Source organism: Prionailurus bengalensis, chromosome A1 (assembly GCF_016509475.1).
Source record: "Prionailurus bengalensis isolate Pbe53 chromosome A1, Fcat_Pben_1.1_paternal_pri, whole genome shotgun sequence".
Lineage (NCBI taxonomy): Eukaryota > Metazoa > Chordata > Mammalia > Carnivora > Felidae > Prionailurus > Prionailurus bengalensis.
Window position 1 is genome coordinate 60,339,925 of NC_057343.1, and position 19,610 is coordinate 60,359,534.

Sequence of the window (19,610 nt, forward strand, 5' to 3'; positions counted from 1 at the left end):
GTATTTCAAGAGTAATTAAATAATATTCTTTATCCCATATACAAAAAGATTCCTGGAAATGATAAAGTTGTAATCTCAATACCCATTACATTCACACAGTTTTGCTTACCTTAAATAAGCATTAGTTCCAAAGAATCATTAACGTGGGAATAAAACTTGACACTGAGTTTAGGACGTTATTGTAATTTCCTGTACAAACACAGGGGCTTATAGTATTGTTAATATAAGTTTGCATTTACTCTGCTGGCCAGGGTACTGGCAATTTCCCTTAATTATAAAAAGTCCTTATGTTTAGAGCATAATGCACATAAGGACAAGGCAAAATGTTAGCAATTAATTCTTAAGTAGGAAGCCATGTGGGTACAATGCAGCATGAGTTATTCCACAGTATTTCAAATCCCACAAAGGGGCACTATCATCAAGAGGTTCAAAATAACTGGCTTCAAACATATAGTTAAAATTAATACAAAATGTACTGCCTTTGGAACCCAGTGTGAGCTGCATGAGCCATTTTAGACAAATACTTAGCCTAATCTTACACCAACTGTAAATCATGGACTTTTCTCTTTTCAACTCTAAAAACTGTGGCTTGATTTTCTAGTGAGCAATTCTAGCATTCTTAAAATTAAGATTTTAAAGAAATGGCATGTTAGTCTAAAAAAGATAAAAAAAAATTGTTCAGCTTGCCAATAATTTGTCTCCCATACTAATTTCTTAATGGAGGTGGCCTGACATTTTTTAATGAAACATAAGGTTGTTCAATTTTTCCTCTCTTCAGACAATAGGTGGTCCTTCTTTATCATTGGAGCAATTTTTTTTTCAGATTAAATGTGCCAAGAGTAGAACTTAGTCTGTGCACACATTACAAATATCATTTTTCCATTAATAAAAAATATCATACATATAAAGCTAAAATAATATTTCTGTGAAAGTATATGAGCATAAACGTAACATAATATGTGGCGATATTATATGCAACAAAGATTTTAAATTTTTTTTTTCAACGTTTATTTATTTTTGGGACAGAGAGAGACAGAGCATGAATGGGGGAAGGGCAGAGAGAGAGGGAGACACAGAATCGGAAACAGGCTCCAGGCTCTGAGCCATCAGCCCAGAGCCCGATGCGGGGCTCGAACTCACGGACCACAAGATCGTGACCTGGCTGAAGTCGGACGCTTAACCCACTGCACCACCCAGGCGCCCCACAACAAAGATTTTAAAAAGAAGAAGCAAAGATGGAGAGAATAGTATACAGAAAGGAGATAGATTTTAAATGCATATCTGTTTACTTAAAAACAAATAAAAAGATAATTGAGATCAGAATGTAATCATTGTTTTCTGTATACTTTTCTAAAGTTGTTGATCTTTGGATTAGTTTCCTAGGTCTTCTGTACAAAGTACTGCAAACTGGGTGGCTTATTACAACAGAAATTTATGCTACCACAGTTGTGGAAGCTAGAATCCAAAATCAAGGTAGAAGCAAAGGTCATACTCTCCTATTTAATGATATTATTTTTCCTGCTTCTCTCCTAGATTCTGGTGGCTACCAACAATATTTGGAATTCCTAGGTTTGTATTTTTGTTATTCCAATTTCTATTTCCATCTTTACATGGCCATCTTCTGTGTCTGTGTGTGCATGCTTCTAAATTTCTCTCTTTTTAAAAGGTACCAGTCATACTGGATTTAGGGCATACTCTGATCCAGTATGACCTCATCTTAACTGCATAGACCCTAATTCCGAAAATCATCTTGTTCACAGGATCTAGGGGACATGAATTTTCAGGGGACAATACTGAATCCAATACAATCATAAACAAAATATTTTTAATGTCAACTCTCTTTAAAGAGATAATCTCATTCAACGGAGTATTTGGAATTATGATATTGTGACTTTTACTCATCTATTTCATTGTTCATTTGCAAATATTTATAGAACACTTACACAGTGATAGTTGCTGTGTTTACTCCTGGTGGTAAAAAAAAATGTAGATAAACAAATAAGAAAAATACACAACTTACTACTATGTTAAGTCTTAAGTTTATCATTATTGGCTCTGAAAAATAGATGTTACCAAATTGTTAAACATGAAATATTCAATGTCATTTCTACAATGGAAGTGTCCCATGTAGGGTTCTCTTTTATTCCATATGGGCCATTTAATGCTTCACTGTCAATTTCTTGGGTTTACCCAAGAAATGATTTACTCATTGTTCCTTAAAAAAGGAATGATCACAACAGTAGCAATCCCACCTTAGAGATAATAATGATCTGATGACATTATGACAGTATTAAGCAGAAAAATAAGATTAGTCAAATTTTTCCCTAAAACATAACACCCCACATAGATACCATGTGCAAACTATATATATATTTAAAATATAAATGGGGCGCCTGGGTGGTTCAGTCGGTTAAGCGGCCGACTTCGGCTCAGGTCATGATCTCGCAGTCCGTGAGTTCGAGCCCCGCGTCAGGCTCTGTGCTGACAGCTCAGAGCCTGGAGCCTGTTTCAGATTCTGTGTCTCCCTCTCTCTGACCCTCCCCCATTCATGCTCTGTCTCCCTCTGTCTCAAAAATAAATAAACGTTAAAAAATTTTTAAAAATAAAATAAAATATAAGCAATATGAAACTCTATTACCTGCTAAGTTCTCAAACTCAGATTTTGGTAATAAAATATCTAGAGCTAATTAGGCTAATTTTCAACCAATTTCTGGCTCATCATACAATGATTTTCTAAATATGCTGTGGAAGTCACTGTATTCCAGGTATCTGCAATGACTATTAAACACAGACATTCTGTAGCCTGTGGCCTAAGACTACTAACTTACTCAGAATCTTTGGTGATAAGTATAACAACTTGCATTTAAATTAGTTCTCTAACAGATTCTTCCATTAAAGCTTAAGAACCATTGTTATAGCTCATAAACAGCATTACTTAAAAGGAAAATAAGCTCCTCCAACATGGAATGTTATAGCATGGAAAAACTGAAATGGGGTAAAGGGGTTAGGAGAGAGCAATTGGAAGGGTGTTTGAACAAATGGTAGGAAAGAAATAGTTATAGGGTGGGTGAGAAGAATTGGCAAGGAAGGCGATCTTAAATCTTTGTTGGTGAGATAAAATGCCCAAAAGTCATAGTCAAATATTGATGAAATGTTATCTTACCTATGGGCAAAACCCAGAGACACACACATTTTTTTATTTTGGCATGAGATTTTTTACTAGCATTCAGACTAATTTAGTTTCTTGAAACCTGACCAGTTTTCCTCCTTAGAAGTGAAGTGACCTCACCTATCTATGAAGAATATAAAAGGACAAATTATGAGCTTACTCTAGTGGCTATAACCTTATTCCTCCATTTATGGAAATTTACTTGAAACACTAAAATATTCCTCCAGAAATCTAAGGTCAAGTGAAATCAAGGTAAAAATGTCATATTTAGCTAATGTTACCCAGCCCTCCTGCAAACGTGTTTTACCAAGTTACATTTCAGTTATTATATATTGAACAGCAAAAAAGTCCCTCCATTTCTCAGACGATGGGGCAAAACAAGAGGAGAAGCAAAAATTCCAGCTAAGTTTATAAGTGGCAAAGTGGCTCAGCTGAGGGAATTTCAACGGAATGGACACACTCAATGGTTCTGTGTAGCCTGTAGGAATAATTTGTCAAGACCTTCTGATCTGGCCTCTGCTTATTTCTCTTAACTATGTCTCCCAGTTCTCTTGATAAGCACCTTATCATCTTAGTATACTGAAGTTAGCCCTGTCCATCTCCTGAGTACATGCTGCATCCGTTGCCTAGAAGGTTCTTTCTATTTGCCTGTCTCAGAGCTACACATTTTTTTCAGAAAAAAAATATCTTTATCATAAAGAAAATACAAAGCAAGACAGAGAAGGAGGAGGGTGGTGGAGTGGGGGGAAGATCTGGAAAAAAGATGTCACTAAACATGCTGCCCAAATATGGTTTCCTGCTATGGAGGAGAGTGTTTTGTTCCTTATCCCATGTGCATTTCCTGATTCAAAGAACACTGCTCCTACCAGGGCTGGGCCTAGGGAGCCCCACTTTACAACATACTGTCTTCCAGGGAGTTTGGAAAAGGTTGTATAGTTCTCAGGCTTTCAACATATAGAAGGCAGCACGGAGAAGGCAAGGATGTTACAGCATCTTATTTCAGCTTCAACCCCAGCCCCATCCCTCAGTATTTGTTGATGCCAAAGGGACAGACCCTATGAAATTGGGACAACATAAGTAGCAGTAGGCTGAGCAATGAGGCATATTGACGAGGAAGTGAGCAGCATCAACTTGGTTTAGAAGCTGGCCAGGAGGCAGAGTACAATTGAAGATATGCTGAAGAATGGCGGGAAAAGGTAAATTGGAATCCATAGTCCATCTCTTCCCAGTGTGCCAGTAGCAGAGCCATTCCTTCGTCAAGGGTCTCCAAGGGTCACCATATACAAGAAGACCTACATAGCCAAGTAGTGGATGATGTTGGTCAGGGTCAGGATCAGGACAACAGAAATGCTGAATAAAGCCATGTGCAGTAGTCCCACCACGATGATGTGGGCCAGCCAGATGCTTTGGTGATTTGCCACTCTAGTGTTGGGGTTTTCTTTGCTATGTGACACCCCCATATTTGCCTGCCAGTTTCAGAAGCCCAACTAACTTGAGGTTCAGCCCTCGCTTCTACACTTGTGTCTCCTGGAAGCCTGAGCTACACATTTTTAAATGTTTATTTATTTTTGAAAGAGAGAGAGTATGAGTGTGGGAGGTGCAGAGAGAGAGACAGGGAATCCCAAGCAGGCTCCACACTATCAGCACAGAGCCCAGTGCAGGGCTTGAACTCACAAACTGTGAGATCATGATCTGAACTGAAATCAGGAGTCAGACCTTCAACCAACTGAGCCACCTAGGTGCCCCCTGAGCTACACAGTTTTAGTGGCGTCACTCTGTTATAAACTCTTTAAAATTCTTAAACATTGCAGTTGAAAACTATGCATAACCTTTTACACACTCATATTTTACCTTTTCTATACCTCTGTTAAAACATTTATTTAATTATGTGAGTTATTACCACATCTCTCTTCTCTGGTAGCCTGATTGTTTCCAATGGTAGCTTTGCTTTCTTTATTTTGACACTTGGGTCTATATCTTTGTAGCTCCTGACATTTTTGAACTTTATCGGAATCCTGTGATTCTGGAAGAGAGGTACAGTTAGCGAAAGCCCCTCACCTTTCTGTGTTCTGGAAACAGCTTACTGGGAACAACCATTCTTCACCATAAGATTTAGATAAAACTTAATGATGCCCTTCCCTTTTGCTTCTCTATGCCAGCCCTCCAAATTCCCATCTCTCGCTCCTAAAAATTAGCTGAATCTCTTGTGCTCACTGATCAATCAGAACAAAATGCCCAACAAAACTTTGCTTAAGTTGCTCTCTTCCCAAAGCTTGTGAAATTTGACCCACCTTCAGCAGCACACAACTCCTCCTTGATAGCCTTTCCTGGAATAGGCTACCTAAGAGAAAAGACGTGCTTCCTCTCTACCCTATCTTGCCATTCACTACTTTTGCTTCTCCCTGGCTGTTCACTCCTCCCTATAAAATAAAAGCCCCTTTACTCTTGGTCAGAATATTCTCTCTACTGCAATCATGCCTCTGAATTAAGTCTTTCCTTACATAGATGTGGATTCATTTCTTATTTGATAATGCTTAATAACTATTTTCATAGATTGATGAATTAAAGGTAAATGCATCTTTTACCACTGCCTCTTCAAATTTTCCACACTTTTTTTCTAACAAACATACTGTCATGAACCTCAAAACTAATCAATATATCCTTATGTTTAATTGACCTCCTTACCCATACCTTTAGTTTACTATGGCTGCAAGTGTATGCTATCTCTGTTCCATTTCTGTTGTACTGGTTTTGACTATGATCATCTCCTCGTTTAGACAAACCACAGTAGCTTCCAACTCACTCTCCCTTTTTGAATCTCTTCCTCTTTACATTAATTTTTGCCCCCTTAGTCATCTTTGCAAAATAAAAATAGTTCCTTCTGTGTCATTCCTTATGGAACAAACTTAAATGGCACTCTGTAACCTATAGGAAAAAGTTCAAACTTATTGTCTTATTATAGAGAGAGATTAATTGTTAGACTGGCAGATCCCATTCTGCTCTTACTGCTGTTTGTGCTTGAACAATAATTTTATGGACTTCCTGTCCATCATAACCCCAGATCACTCTTGTATGCTTTCATGTGTTATATAATTTGTGTTATTTACCTGATGCAAGTTATTTGCTTAGGAAGTTCATGCCTAGAAAACCCCTATTCTTCTGAAAATTGAGTTCAAATTTCACTTCCTTAAATGCATGTCATTCGAATTCCAATCAAGATTAGGTACCCAGTTGTCTTTTCATATTTGACTTAATGTAGTACTTTCAACATATATTGAAGTGGCCTATTTATGTAAATGTTTAGAATCAGACCTTACCAAGTCAATGTTTAATATGATTCTAGAAACACAATTATCACTCCATAAAAGTTGTGTATGTTAATTATATATACACGTTTCTTTCATTTAATACGTTTTCTGATTATAAAATAAATATATATACTCTAGAGCTACTAGAAAATAGCATGGCAGGGCGCCTGAGTGGCTCAGTTGGTTAAGCATCCAACGTAGTCTCAGGTCATGATCTTGCAGTTCATGGGTTTAATCCCTGCGTCGGGCTCTTTGCTGACAGTTCAGAACCTGGAGCCTACTTTGGATTCTGTGTCTCCCTCTCTCTCTCTGCCCCTTCTCCTGCTCACACACACACACTGTCTCTCTTTTTCTCTCAAAACTAAATAAACATTTAAAAAGTAATAAATAAAATACATACATAAATAAAAGGAAGATAGCATGGCAACGATTAGAAGAAAAATCAGTTTTCCCATAAATATGCATTTTTTAAATTTTTCTAATTTTGAGTAACCATTTTATTCATAACATTCTGTCTCAATCTCCATAAATAAAATGTAGTTTCATATGGTTTTATTCATAACATTCTGTCTCAATCTCCATAAATAAAATGTAGTTCATATGGTAAATATGGTATAAAATACTGCGTATTTCTTTATTACATAATTTTAAAGATACAATTTTAATTGTTAAATCTTATTAAATTAGTTACTAATCTGATACCACAACACATTGATTTAAATATTTTACATCTGGTAGACATTTGCATTGTTTCTGAATTTTTACTAATATACGTACTACATTATGACATCTGCATAAATTAGTAGTCAGTTACAAGTAAAAGAAGAATAGTCTGATTTTATAGATTTAGAGCATATTAAGAAGTATACCAATATATTATACATAAGAATACATAGGAGGGAGTGTCATAAATTAAAAGATATAAATGTGATATATATTATTATATTTGCTATAATATGTATGCCTCCATCAATAAACACTTGACTGACATATGACTATGTGTGTGTGCTTGCAAGTGTGTATTTTTCTACATGCAATTTTTTCCCTCTGGTGTGTATTCTGTTACCTTGAGTCACCTACTGCTTGTAAGTAATAGGTTAACTTATATTCACCCTAGCTCTACCTTTTTTCATATATAAATGCAATAAGAAAATTAATCCTGGATGTAAATAATATAAAATAACAAAGGGGAAATAATATAAAATAACAAAGTACTGGTCTCTTAGACTAAGCACTAAATTTTAAGGCTCTTAGTGTATATAACCTTACCTCAGGCATTTCTTGCACTTGTAAAGATCAAGAAATTTAGCAATCATTATTATGTTATTGTTTGTATGTTTATTAGACCTCATGCTGCCTGGTTCTTTCTTCACAGTGATGTCTCCATTTGCTTGCTATTCTATCCCAGTCTCTGAAACTTGTAGGGCTTCAATACATATTTGCTGAATAAACTAATAAAGCCTACAAATTAATTTGGGAAAAAGTGAAATTCATGCTTTCAAATTAGAGTAAAATTTAATATTGAGTTCCTCTCCACCATAGGTAAGAATATGTTCCTAATGTGTTGAAACTGTTTAATATTGAGATACTACACTATCATGTCAAGATATTCCAGTAACTACATCTTTTATTTTAAATTTTTTTAACATGAAATTTATTGTCAAATTGGTTTCCATACAGCACCCAGTGCTCATACCAACAGGTGTGCTCCTCAATGCCCATCAACCACTTTTCCCTCCCTCCCACCACCATCAACCCTCAGTTTGTTCTCAGTTTTTAAGAGTCTCTTATGCTTTGGCTCTCTCCCACTCTAACCTCTTTTTTTTCCCTTCCCCATGGGTTTCTGTTAAGTTTCTCAGGATCCACATATGAGTGAAAACATATGGTATCTGTCTTTCTTTGTATGACTTATTTCACTTAACATAACACTCTCCAGTTCCATCCACATTGCTACAAAGGGCCATATTTCATTCTGTCTCATTGCCAAGTAGTTTCCATTGTGTATATAAACCACAATTTCTTTATCCATTCATCAGTTGATGGACATTTAGGCTCTTTCCATAATTTGGCTAAGGTTGAAAGTGCTGCTATAAACATTGGGGTACAAGTGCCCCTATGAATCAGTACTCCTGTATCCCTTGGGTAAATTCCTAGCAGTGCTACTGCTGGGTCATAGGGTAGGTTTATTTTTAATTTTTTGAGGAACCTCCACACTGTTTTCCAGAGTGGCTGCACCAGTTTGCATTCCCACCAACAGTGCAAGAGGGTTCCCGTTTCTCCACATGCTCTCCAACATCTATAGTCTCCTGATTTGTTCCTTTTAGCCACTCTGACTGGCGTGAGGTGATATCTGAGTGTGGTTTTGATTTCTATTTCCCTGATGAGGAGCAATGTTGAGCATCTTTTCATGTGCCTGTTGGCCATCCGGATGTCTTCTTTAGAGAAGTGTCTATTCATGTTTTCTGCCCATTTCTTCACTGGGTTATTTGTTTTTCAGGTGAGCTCTATAGATTTTGGATACTAGCCTTTTTTCTGATATGTCATTTACAAATATCTTTTCCCATTCCGTTGGTTGCCTTTTAGTTTTTTTGGTTGTTTCCTTTGCTGTGCAGAAGCTTTTTATCTTCATGAGGTCCCAATAATTCATTCTTACTTTTAATTCCCTTGCCCTTGGGGATGTATCAAGTAAGAAATTGCTGCAGCTGAGGTCAGAGAAGTCTTTTCCTACTTTCTCCTCTAAGGTTTTGATGATTTCCTGTCTCACATTCAGGTCCTTTATCCATTTTGAGTTTATTTTTGTGAATGGTGTGAGAAAGTAGTCTAGCTTTGTCCTTCTCCATGTTGCTGTCCAGTTCTCCCAGCACCATTTGTTAAAGAGACTGTCTTTTTTTCATTGGATATTCTTTCCTGCTTTGTCAAAGATGAGTTGGCCATACTTTTGTGGGTCTAGTTCTGGGGTTTCTATTCTATTCCATTGGTCTATGTGTCTGTTTTTGTGCCAATACCATGCTGTCTTGATGATGACAGCTTTGTAGTAGAGGCTAAAGTCTGGGATTGTGATGCTTCCTGCTTTGGTCTTCTTCTTCAAAATTACTTTGGCTATTCGGGGTCTTTTGTGGTTCCATACAAATTTTAGGATTAGGTGTTCTAGCTTCGAGAAGAATGCTGGTGCAATTTTGATTGGGATTGCATTGAATGTGTAGATAGCTTTGGGTAGTAGTTACATTTTAACAATATTTATTCTTCCAACCCATGAGCACGGAATGTTTTTCCATTTGTTTATATCTTCTTCAATTTCCTTCATAAGCTTTCTATAGTTTTCAGCATACAGATCTTTTACATCTTTGTTAGGTTTATTTGGTTAGGTTTATTCCTAGCTATTTTATGCTTCTTTTGCAATTGTGAATGGGATCAGTTTCTTTATTTGTCTTTCTGTTGCTTCATTATTAGTGTATAAGAAGGCAACTGATTTCTGTACATTGATTTTGTATCCTGCAACTTTGCTGAATTCATTTATCAATTCTAGCAGACTTTTGGTGGAGTCCATTGGGTTTTCCATGTATAGTATCATGTCATCTGCAAACAGCGAAAGCTTGACTTCATCTTTGCCAATTTTGATGCCTTTGATTTCCTTTTGTTGTCTGATTGCTGATGCTAGAACTTCCAACACTATGTTAAACAAGAGAGGTGAGAGTGGACATCACTGTCATTTTCCTGATCTCAGGGGGAAAGCTCTCAGTTTTTCCCCATTGAGGATGATGTTAGCTGTGGGCTTTTCATAAATGGCTTTTATGATGTTTAAGTATGTTCCTTCTATCCTGACTTTCTTGAAGGTTTTTATTAAGAAAGTGTGCTGAATTTTGTCAAATGCTTTTGACAGGATCATATGGTTCTTATCTTTTCTTTTATTAATGTGATGTATCAGATTGATTGATTTGTGAATATTGAACCAGCCCTGCAGCCCAGGAATGAATTCCACTTGATCATGGTGGATAATTCTTTTTATATGCTGCTGAATTAGACTTGCTAGTATCTTATTGAGCATTTTTGCATCCATATTCATCAGGGATATTGGCCTGTAGTTCTCTCTTTTTTTTTTTTTTTGCTGGGTCTCTGTCTGGTTTAGGAATCAAAGTAATGCTGGCTTTATAGAATGAGTCTGGACGTTTTCCTTCCCTTTCTATTTTTTGGAATAGCTTGAGAAGGATAGGTATTATTTCTGTTTTAAGTGTCTGGTAGAACTCCCCTGGGAAGCCGTCTGGTCCTGGACACTTATTTGTTGGGAGATTTTTGATAACCGATTCAATTTCTTTGCTGGTTATGGGTCTGTTCAAGCTTTCTATTTCTTCCTGTTTGAGTTTTTGGAGTATGTGGGTGTTTAGGACTTTGTCTATTTCTTCAGGTTGTCCAGTTTGTTGGCATGTAATTTTTCATAGTATTCCCTGATAATTGCTTGTATTTCTGAGGGATTGGTTGTAATAATTCCATTTTCATTCATGATTTTATCTATTTGGGTCATCTCCCTTTTATTTTTGAGAAGCCTGGCTTCTCAATTTTGTTTATTTTCTTAAAAAACCACCTCTTGGTTTCAGTGATCTGCTCTACAGTTTTTTTAGATTCTATATTGTTTATTTCTGCTCTGATCTTTATTATTTCTCTTCTTCTTCTGGGTTTGGGTGTCTTTGCCGTTCTGCTTCTATTTCCTTTAGGTGAGCTGTTAGATTTTGTATTTGGGATTTTTCTTGTTTCTTGAGATAGGCCTGGATTGCAATGTATTTTCCTCTCATGGACTGCCTTCACTGCATCCCAAAGCATTTGGATTGTTGTATTTTCATTTTCATTTGTTTCCATATATTTTTTAATTTCTTCTGTAATTGTCTGGTTGACCCACTCATTCGTTAGTAGGGTGTTCTTTAACCTCCATGCTTTTGGAGGTTTTCCAGACTTTTTTCTGTGGTTGATTTCAAGCTTCATAGCATTGTGGTCTGAAATGTGCATGGTATGATCTCAGTACTTTTGTACTTATAAAGGGCTGTTTTGTGACCCAGTATGTGATCTATCTTGGAGAATGTTCCATGTGCACTCGAGGAGAAAGTATATTCTGTTGCTTTGGGATGCAGAGTTCTAAATATATCTGTCAAGTCCATCTGATCCAATGTATCATTCAGGGCCCTTGTTTCTTTATTGATCCTGTGTCTAAATGATCTATCCATTAATGTAAGTGGAGTATTAAAGTCCCCTGAAATTACCACATTCTTATCAATAAGGTTGCTTATGTTTGTGCTTAGTTGTTTTATATATTTGGGGGCTCCTGTATTTGGCACATAGACATTTATAACTGTTAGCTCTTCCTGATGGATAGACCCTGTACTTATTGTATAATGTCCTTCTTCATTTCTTGTTACAGCCTTTAATTTAAAGTCTAGTTTGTCTGATATAAGTATGGCTACTCCAGCTTTCTTTTGACTTCCAGTAACATGATAGATAGTTCTCCATCCCCTCACTTTCAATCTGAAGGTGTCCTCATGTCTAAAATGAGTCTCTTGTAGACAGCAAATAGATGGGTCTTGTTTTTTATCCATTCTGATACCCTATGTCTTTTGGTTGGAGCATTTAGTCCATTTACATTGAGTGTTATTATAGAAAGATATGGGTTTAGAGTCATTGTGATGTCTGTAGGTTTCATGCTTATAGTGATGTCTCTGGTACTTTGTCTCACAGGATCCCCTTAGGATCTCTTGTAGGGCTGGTTTAGTGGTGACGAATTCCTTCAGTTTTTGTTTGTTTTGGAAGACCTTTATCTCTCCTTCTTTTCTAAATGACAGACTTGCTGGATAAAGGATTCTTGGTTGCATATTTTTTCTGTTCATCACATTGAAGATTTCCTGCCATTCCTTTCTGGCCTGCCAAGTTTCAGTAGATAAATCCATCACTAGTCTTATAGGTCTCCCTTTATATGTTAGAGCATGTTTATCCCTAGCTGCTTGCAGAATTTTCTCTTTATCCTTGTATTTTGCCAGTTTGACTATGATATGTCATGCAGAAGGTGGATTCAAGTTACGTCTGAAGGGAGTTCTCTGTGCCTCTTGGATTTCAATGCCTTTTTCCTTCCTCAGATCAGGGAAGTTCTCAGCCATGATTTCTTCAAGTACACCTTCAGTACCTTTCCCTCTCTCTTCCTCCTCTGGAATCCCAATTATGTCTATGTCATTACGTTTAATTGTTTCACTTAGTTCTCTAATTTTCCCCTCATACTCCTGGATTTTTTAATCTCTCTTTTTCTCAGCTTCCTCTTTTTCCATAATTTTATCTTCTAATTTACCTATTCTCTCCTCTGTCTCTTCAATCCGAGCTGTGGTCGCCTCCATTTTATTTTGCAGCTCATTTATAGCATTTTTTAGCTCCTCCTGACTGTTTCTTAGTCCCTTGATCTCTGTAGTAATAGATTCTCTCCTGTCCTCTATACTTTTTTCAAGCCCAGTGATTAATTATGAGTATTATTTTAAATTAATTTTCTGTTACATTGCTTAAATCATTTTTGATCAGTTCGTTAGCTGTTGCTACTTCCTGGAGTTTCTTTTGAGGAGAGTTCTTCCATTTCGTCATTCTGATAGTCCCTGGAGTGGCATGGAACTGCAGGGCTCTTCCTTTGTGCTGTCTGGAGCAACTTGCGTTGGTGGGCGGCCGCAGTCAGACCTGATGTCTGCCCCCAACCCACCGCTGGGGCCACAGTCAGACTGGTGTGTGCCTTCTCTTGCCCTCTCCTAGGGGCAGGATTCACTGTGGGGTGGCATGGCCCGCCTGGGCTACTTGTATGCTGCCAGGCTTGTGGTGCTGGGGATCTGGCGTATTAGCTGGGGTGGATCGGGGAGGTGCATGGGGTGGGGAGGGGCAAGCTCAGTCACTTTTCCTTCAGAGATCTGCTTCCGGAGGGGCCTTGTGGCACAGGGAGGGAGTCAGACCCGCCACTTGAGGGATGGATCCGCAGAAGCACAGCATTGGGTGTTTGCGCAGTGCAAGCAAGTTCCCTGGCAAGAACCGGTTCCCTTTGGGATTTTGGCTGGGGGATGGGTGAGGGAGATGGCGCTGGTGAGCGCCTTTCTTCCCCACCAAGCTGAGCTCTGTTGTCCAGGGCTCAACAACTCTCCCTCCCATTGTCCTCCAGCCCTTACTTTCTCCGAGCAGAGCTGTTAGCTTATAACCTTCCAGTTGTCAAGTCCCGCTTGCTGTCGGAATACACTCGGTCCAGCCCCTTTGCTTTTGCAAGCCGGACTCGGGGGCTCTGCTTGGCTGGCGGGCTGCCCCTCTGCCCTGGCTCCCTCCCTCCAGTCCGTGGAGCGCGAATTGCCTTGCTGCCCTTCCTACCCTCTTCTGTGGGCCTCTTGTCTGCGCTTGGCTCCGGAGACTCCATTCTGCTAGTCTTCTGGTGGTTTTCTGCATTATTTAGGCAGGTGTAGGTGGAATCTAAGTGATCAGGAGGACGCGCGGTGAGCCCGGTGTCCTCCTACACCACCATCTTCCCAGGATCTTCCCTGATTTATTAAAGTGGCAGGTATTTTCTGTTGCTTAGTTATACTGATACTTAAAATAATGATCTACTTCATTTTGGATGTTTTATAATAAAATATAAGGTCCTCTCCTGGAAAAGCTCATCTTCTAGCATGGAAAAATGACAGAAAACCATTATTATTATACAGGACTGACAAAATCATTGTAAGAGATAGGCATCCGATTTAATGGTACATATTAAATGGACCCTGTTTAAATATGATGCTTAGGAAGTGGAGGATTTGGGGGCGCCTGGGTGGCTCAGTTGGTTAAGTGTCCGGCTTTGGCTCAGGTCATGTTCTGGTGGTCCATGAGTTCGAACCCCGCGTTGGACTCTGTGCTGACAGCTCAGAGCCTGGCGCCTGCTTTGGATTCTGTGTCTCCCTTTTCTGTCTCTGCACCTCCCACCTCCCTTATACTCTCTCTTTCTCTTTCTCAAAAATAAATAACCATTAAAAATATTTAAAAAAACAAAGAAAGAAAGTAGTGGATTTTAAGGAAGGACTTGCTGCCTAAGGTATGAACATGAAAAGAACGATAGCATTCTAGGGAAAGGAACACTATCATCAAGGACAGGGAGTCAATGAATTTTGTTTTTAGTGACAGAAATAGTAATCTAGTAGATCAAAGATTGCCTTTGTTTTCTTGACTTGAATGTCTTCATAAAATTTTAAATGGTAATTATAATCTTTTTTACAATAAACAAGCCTAGAGTCTTCTACTTCAGCTTAATGAGACATCACCCTCTCTAAACATACCTTCAACCCCAGCATTTTTTTTCTTCTTGTTAAATTATGAAGAACACTCTAATGAATCATTATGTAGAGTATTAGATTAAAAGTATCTGATATGTTACTTACATAAAATATCAATCAAGAAACCTCTATTTGGAATTACATATGTTGCAATCATTTCCTGGCTGTACTCAAAAAGCACCAAAAATATATTAAATTATATCAAAGTGCTATTTAGAAAATTGTTATTTTAAAAGAATACTTTAAATTTTTTTTGTATTCTCATTTTTTCGTATACTCATTTGGAGGATATTGTTTAGTAATTTAGGATTTGAGAACAATTTGAAAACTAATACTTTAAAATATAATTAAATAGAGTTGTAAATATGTGTTATGATTCTCTGTTTTATTGTATTATAAAATGCATAAAAATGTATGCCTATCAAAAAATAGATAACAGTATAGTATCTTAAGTCCTTTTATTTGACCAAGGTTATGATAATAACCCAAAATTTTGTCCTACCAAAGTTATCCTGTGAGTACAGTTCTCCAAAAAACATACACATTCACAGACTGCGAACATGGGAGCAATATCCTTTATCCCTGGTATGTGAGACTGGGCTGAGCACAAGGTTTCTTTTGCTTAGGATCAAGGCCAATATTAGCAGTTTACTCTCCCTTTGCTAGTGGCACCAGATCAACGTGACACTAACTGCACATTAGTTACAAACGCACATGTGCCCGATGACATCTCTAAAGGAAATCAAAAGAGGAATTGGAATTTCACTTTCAACTCATGGTTGACCTAATCTCTCCATGGTAAGCATTTCTGAAATAAAGATCGCTTCCAAGAAGTACTAGTCATGATCCTTTTTAATAGTGTATCCATTTGGGAACAAGTAAAAGGGACTAACAGTTCAATAAGGACTCCTAAAATGTCACACCTAAAGTTCAAACCCCAATTCATATTGATCCAATTAATGCCTTGAATGTTATCTACTGTAGTAGTACTTCTTTGTGTTGGGAGTGACATTGGGGTGAGGCTAGGACAGTGAAAATTTGTGGAATCCTCTAAAAGCAGATAATGAATATGCAAAACACTGCCTCATAGATTATGTAATTTAATTTTTATTTTACTATATCTGCAAGGTAAGGATTATAAATCATATTTTAAAGGTGAGAGACTGAGGCATGGTACCTAAACAGCTTGCTTAAATTTCATAATAAAAGTGGATTTAGAATAAGTTTTAATCTCAGACTGGGAAAATCAATAATTTTATGAAAATTTTCTAATTTCAAGTCTTCACTTTGTTTTATATTCTTTCATTACAATTATATTGAAACACAAAATGCATACTGAAAAAGTGTTGCATAAATAAGTGTATAAAAGCTCAATGATCTTTCAGGACATGAACCACAGCAATATTAAGTAGAACCATTTAGGGGCTCCTGGGTGGCTCAGTTGGTCAAGCATCTGACATCAGCTCTGGTCATGATCTCACGGTTTGTTCCACGCGTTTGAGCTCCACGTCAGGCTCTGTGCTGACAGCTCAGCCTGTATCCTGCTTTGGATTCTGTCTCCCTTTCTCTCTGCCCATCCCCCCTCTCTCAAAAATAAATAAATGTTAAAAAAAATGTAGAACTACTTAGACTCAGCCATCCTGGTGTCTTCTTTTATCAACCAAACACCTCTCCCTAGAGGTAACCACTATCTGGATTTATAGAGCCATAGGTCAGATCACTCTTTTCTTGAACATTATATAGGTGAGAAAGATACAATCTTGATTCATTTATGAGCACTTTTTCTCACGTTATAATTTAAAAATTTTTACCATTTATTTATGTTTGAGAGACAGAGTGCAAGAGGGGAGGGGCAGAGGGAGAGAGAGAGGGAGATACAGAATCAGAAGCAGGCTTCAGGCTCTGAACTATCAGCACAGAGCCTGACGCAGGGACTGAACGAACCCATGAGCAGTGAGATCATGACTTGAGCTGAAGTCGGACTCTTAAACCAATTGAACCACCCGGGCACCCCTCTCAGGTTATAATTCTAAAATGTAGGGGTGCCTGGGTGTCTCAGTCAGTTGGGCGTCTGACTTTGGTCCAGGTCATGATATCATGGTTTGTGAGTTTGAGCCCGGTTCTGGGCTCTATGCTGACAGCTCAGAGCCTGGAGCCTGCTTCAGATTCTGTGTCTCCCTCTCTCTCTGCCCCTCCCCCACTTGTGCTCTGTCTCTGTCTCTGTCTCTCTCTCTCAAAAATAAATAAAATGTAAAATGTAGCCCTGCTGTTGCTTATACCTATACTTTATTAATTTTCGCTCCTGCAGAGTATTCAATTACAGAATATAATACAATTAATTTATTCATCTTCTGCTGATTGAAAATTATGTTATTTAAACCTACACAAATATAAATAAAAGAAAATGTTGTGCTTTCCTTTCATTAAATACATGTATATATTTCTGTTGAGAATATGCCTAGGAGAGGAATACCCATGTCATAACTTTATGTATATGATGTTTTAATAAAGAATTCTGAACCAATTTACAAAGTGCTTGTAAAAATGTACACTCTCACTACTCCTAGTCATAGTTTACGTACACTTGATGCAGTAAATCAGAACAGTTGTTCTAAAGTGTGCGTGTGAGGGGTGCCTGGGTGGCTCAGTTGGTTGAATATCTAACTTCAGCTCAGGTCATGATCTCACAGTCCATGAGTTGGAGTCCTGCACCGGGCTCTGTGCTGACAGCTCAGAGCCTGGAGCCTGCTTCTGATTCTGTGTCTCCCTCTCTCTCTCTCTCTCTGCTGCTTCCCTGCTCATGCTCTGTCTCTCTCTGCCTCTCAAAAATGAATAAATGTTAAAAAAGTAAATAAAAAATAAAGTACGTGTGTGAATTAATTCATGTGTGTAATTAATCAATACTTTTAAAATTCTGTGTCCCAGGAATCTACCAACAAATTCAATTCGATTTTTTCAAGAAGTATCAAATAATCTGGACTTTTAATACAAAATTCATCAGATTGTGATGAAGATTATTTGAGGAACACATGTGCAAAAACACTGAACTAAAAAGTTTTGACATCAGTGTCCTAAATCAGAAGGCTAGAATATGAAATATAGATATTTTAATATAGGTGTAATCTCTCAATTTTTCCCACTATAAAATTTATGTTATTACTATGGAGCTATTTTCATAATTTAGTGAGTCTCTTTGGTCAAGAAGAGATTGTACAATGGAAAAAAAGAAATTTATGGATTCACCCAGAAATATAGGAATCTAGAACCTCACTGTTATTCTTTCAGAAATGACCCTGGGGTGCTTGGGTGGCTCAGTTGGTTAAGTGGCTGACTCTGGATTTCGGCTCAGGTCATGATTTTATGGTTTGTGAGTTGAGCCCTGCATCGGGCTCTATGCTGACAATGCAGAGACTGCTTGGGATTCTCTCTCTCCCTCTCTCTCCCTCTCTTCCCCCCTCTCAAAGTAAATAAATCTAAAACAAACAAACAACAACAAAAACAAATAACCCTGCAAGTTGGTGTGTGTCATTGGCTAAATCAAAGAACAAACACCCCAAAGGCTCATCTCTGATTATGATTTTATCTAAAGTCTTTACTTTCTTCTGCTTTCATCAGTTTAGTTCCTTTTGCAATTTGTTTAGTGGAGGGCTGTGGCAGAGACATTTAATGGCCATGTGAGGTTTATTTCTTGTTCTAGATAGTTTTAATCAGATTAGGGCCTTACTATGGCACTGTACCTCACTGCTTGCTCTTTCTTCTATAATGTCCTTGACGAACACATGTTCTGGACCTCCAGAAGCCTGAGGCCCTGTGTAGGGAAGAGGACACCACCCACAATGAGCCTGTAGAGTGCATATGGAAGTCACTTCATGTAGTGGTTGTGACAAAAGCAAAAATCTGATATGTGTGGTAGTGACTTAGTAATTGGCTTGTGGATGGTGAGAAACTGATATAAGAGGTTGAGTAGAAAATATTTGGTCACCTTGCTGCTAATTACCTTGACATGCTAATCAAAATCCCATGAACTTTTAACTATAGGGGAAGATTGTGGCTAAAAAGTAAGGTTAATAGTTTGTTGGGGTTGTTATCAGATATATTTGGCAAGATGTTACAGGACAGCAAAGGGGTCATGAAAGAACTGACTAGTCTGTAAGAAGACATGAAATATATTCGAGAGTGTGTGCCTTGTAGAGTTACAAATGCTAATTGCATTTAGCAAAAGACAAAATTGAGAAAGCCTTTAAGGGACAAATATTGATTTAATCTGAAAGGCCTGTGTAATACAGTAACAGTTTACATCACAAATGAAAACGCTTTATTAAAAATAGGTATCATCAATGCTTTGATAAAATATCTGACATTGACTAAGGTATTTCAAAGCCACCACTGAGTCAAACACTGAGGGCAGGTATTAAGATCCTCACATTTCATATTCCTATTAGCACTCACATTTTCAATTTTCAGTTGTACAGTTAGCCACGTCCTTTCGAACTTCTTCAAAAATGTTGCAAATTTTAGAGATAAAACTTTTACAAGCACACGTCTCATACCTACATTGACATTCCGTCATTAACGCTTGGTAGCAGACTGAGACGTCCCTGAAGATTCCCCTCCTCCTGGTGTCTATGTCCTGCCTGTTCCTCAGAGCTGTGAAGATGATGAATTTCACTCCATGATTAGGTTATGTTATAGGGCACAGTTGGTCTGAAGATAGGAAGATTATCCATGCGGGCCTCATCAAATCACATAAGTCCTTTAAAAGTAGAGTGTTTTCTCTGGTTAAAGGAAAAAATAGACATCAGATAGACAAACTCCAGCTGGCCTGGAAGA

At 37.8% G+C, this 19,610-nt stretch overlaps 1 pseudogene; it reads right to left on the reverse strand.

Annotated features, from left to right (window-relative positions):
- Positions 1-4,139: 4,139 nt before the first annotated feature.
- On the reverse strand, positions 4,140-19,350 carry LOC122478774 (annotated as a pseudogene).
- Positions 19,351-19,610: the final 260 nt, after the last annotated feature.